Source organism: Protobothrops mucrosquamatus, unplaced genomic scaffold, assembly GCF_001527695.2.
Source record: "Protobothrops mucrosquamatus isolate PMUCROS unplaced genomic scaffold, P.Mucros_1.0 scaffold663, whole genome shotgun sequence".
Lineage (NCBI taxonomy): Eukaryota > Metazoa > Chordata > Lepidosauria > Squamata > Viperidae > Protobothrops > Protobothrops mucrosquamatus.
The window spans coordinates 328793-332107 of NW_015386951.1; the positions used below are offsets into that span (position 1 = coordinate 328793).

Genomic DNA, 3315 nt, shown 5'->3' on the forward strand with positions numbered 1-3315 from the left:
CACCAACAGACAACAATTTCATTCTGATCCTTCCCAAAACATATACAAAAAAGGAAAGTAAACAAAACTGAAAGCATAAAAAGAAGAATCCCAATATGAAAGATGCATTAAATGAAGACAAATACATTACTTGCAGTGCACCATCTCTCTCTCTCTCTCTCTCTCTCTCTCTCTCTCTCTCTCTCTCTCTCTCTCTCTCTCTCTCTCCCTCACACACACACACACACACACACACACACACTTTTCATCACCTTCAACTGGGCAAAATTAAGCATCACTGGGCAATGATTTTTGAAACTAAGGCATCTCAAATGGGCTAACTTACAGAATGTGACCAAAACCCAGGGCCCTTGACTCACAAGGGAATGAAACTTGGGGATGTTACAGCTGCTTCAGTGCTACTAACTGCTGCTGTGGTTATGAGATCTTCATTTTCAATGGCTTGAGTGCAATGAGGCTTAGAGAGGTTGCATGAGTGGTGGGGAAGCCTGGCGCAACTATTGAGGGGCTTTGATTGGCTGCTGCCAGGTGGGGAAGGTGCGTAAGTGGCAGGGAGGTGCAGCTTGAGCACACAGAAGGTCAGGGAGGGTCTTGAGGGTGAGGAGGTGGCTAGCAAGGTGTGGCATGAGCACAGAGGAATGGCGGGGGGGAGAGCACAGATGTGGAGACTTACTCAAGCAACTTGCAACCTTGCCTGCCAGCTTCCCCATTGACTTTGCTTGTCGGAAGCTGGCAGGGAAGGTTGCAAATTATGATCATGTGACTGTGGGATGCTGCAACTATTGTGAGTCTGCTGCCAAGTACCCAGATAGCAATCATATGATTATGGGGTGCTGGGATGGCCAGGACTTCAAGGACTGGTTGAAACCACCATTCTTTCAGCATCACTGTAACTTCAAATGGTTGCCAAACAAATGGTTGTTAACCGAGGACTACCTATATTGTCTTAGAATATTTTGCATCTTCAACTGCTCAGAATGGCAGTACTGATATCAATATTTCAGGCACTTCTGGAACCATATAACTGCATTTCTTATTTTTAAGACATTTTTTAAAAAATCTATGTATTATGTTCAATTGCAATTGAGGTATAAAATCTTCATAGCTCAAGTTTTTGAAATCCATCAGATGGTGAAACCCATCAAGATCCTCATCCGCACAACGCAAAAGTTCCCAGTATCATTTGCCAGCCTCAGCTCTACTCAGCTTTTAGATGGTCTGTTTTACTGCTCACTCTTCACTGTCACTGCAAGAGCAATCAATCACCCAAACTTTGAGATGATATTCTGTTCAGTCCTCTGAGCTATTTCCTCCATCCGCGAAAAGCACCACTAAGCAAAGAATCTTCTACTTCACTAAAATCAGGATGTATTTTATTACAACAGTAAACCAGTTAATACCTAGGAATTGAGCTGATGACTCTTTTTAAGGGATTACTTAAGGATTCTCACTCAGCATTTGAATATGATTTCAAAATAAAACACATCAACAGCCATCTAATTTAATGCACTAACCACAAATTGTGTGCTTAAACTTGATGTTACAATTACCAGTTCTTTACAAAAAATCTTCTATGATCTGATTTTCTAAGTGCTAATCTACCCATCAAGCATATATGGGATAAACAGTCAGTTTCTCAGGATTTTTCTTTGCACAAAGAATTCCAGCTGAGAACAAGCTGATTCGTTTGTTTTAAATAGCAGGCATCCACTACGTAGCTAAATAGTCACATCCACAACGAGGGACTTTTCTGTTTACAGATTACTTGTTTAAGCAGATTAAGTCCTTCATATGATCAAAATACCTTTGGACTAAAAATTAACAACAGGAATAATTAAGGAATCCAATCTTAGTCAGTCACTGGGACAAAGGTTTATTCTTCTAAGCTTGTGCTGGAGGTTATCCTCAGGGAATTTCTCTCTCTCTCCAGAATGTGTTCACTGGGCTGTTCACACATTCTGGAAAAAAAGAAGTACCCTGAGGATGGGTTCCAACACAAGCCCAAAAGCTTAGAAGAATAAACTTTAGTCCTGGTGACCAACTTAGACTGGATCCTCCAACCTTATCCAGGACACATATATTTACCTTCAGAACTATTTAAATAGCACAGTAGAATCTACATAATGTATGGACACACTATGGTTTATAAACCATGGTTTATAGCTTAGTTTATCTAGCTAATGTAGTATGCTGAAACCACAGATAAAATACGTTATGGCTTAATATTATCGATTAATTCATGAAAACATTGTTCTGTTATATTCCTATAAGGAACTTCAGGTGTATGTATGTGTGCATGTGTGTATGTGTGTGTATACGTATAGGTAGTCCTTGACTTACGACCAGTTGATTTGAAGTTCCAACACTGCCTTGGACAAGGAAGTGTTATTAGGAAATGCTAGTGACAACAACATCTTGTGACTTTTCAACTCAGAATAAAGACTTAAAACAAGAACAAGAACAAAAATGGAAATCCTAAAGGACAAATTAGTTGCTAGATTTGTCTTCTCTGAGTGTGCTAGATGCTGAAATTTATGAAACAATCTTCTTTTCAGAAAAATTTTTTGTAAGACTTCTCTTTTTTAAAAAGCAACTGAAGGAACAGATAATAGCACTGCATATCATTTTAAACAGTACAGAGAAACTACCTTTTAAAAGTCAGAATCCTCCCTTGAAATGGATTATCAATAACTCAAAACAGAGAAAAAGGAAGCATGCTTCTTTAACTAACATATAATGAACTTCCTGAATTCTCTACCTCATCAACAGAAGAATGGGAAGCTCATTTCAAAAAGGATTTGTAAAAAGCAGAGAAAACCAGCATTAACTATAACAACCTTCCCCAACCTGCTGTCATCAGATATTTGAGATGGAAACTTCCAAAATTCCCACCCAATTTAGCAGTGGTGCTTCCTAACAAAGCTAGGAATACCCATCCTTCTATGCAGTAGTTACAGAAAGCTGAGCAAGGAGAACGGAATGGATCATCCACCATCCAATTCCCAGATACTACAAAGTAGCCATGATCATATCCATATATTTCTAGAAAGATGGGGTTGACTCTCACTTATTATGGGCTGGCCCTCATCCAACAAAGCAGTTCTTAATATGAAATTTTGAATGTCATTACCACATGATATGCACCATCAGGAAGATTTTTCCACCTTCTTTTTTAAAGCCTATCAAACTCCAGCTGTGTCAGTCACCGGACAGCATTTTGGAACATCAAACATATGCCACTGATTCCAGATAATAAATGATGGGGAAAGTTTTGTTGGGTGACAGTTTGCTTAGCACCACCAATCATTCCTTGCA

General features: G+C 39.2%; 1 protein-coding gene across 1 annotated transcript in view; it reads right to left on the reverse strand.

Moving 5' to 3' along the window:
• ASCC3 (activating signal cointegrator 1 complex subunit 3) overlaps window positions 1-3315 on the reverse strand; it is a gene marked incomplete at its 5' end in the record, with an annotated part of 204773 nt that overhangs the window by 179845 nt on the left and 21613 nt on the right. The window lies entirely within an intron of this gene.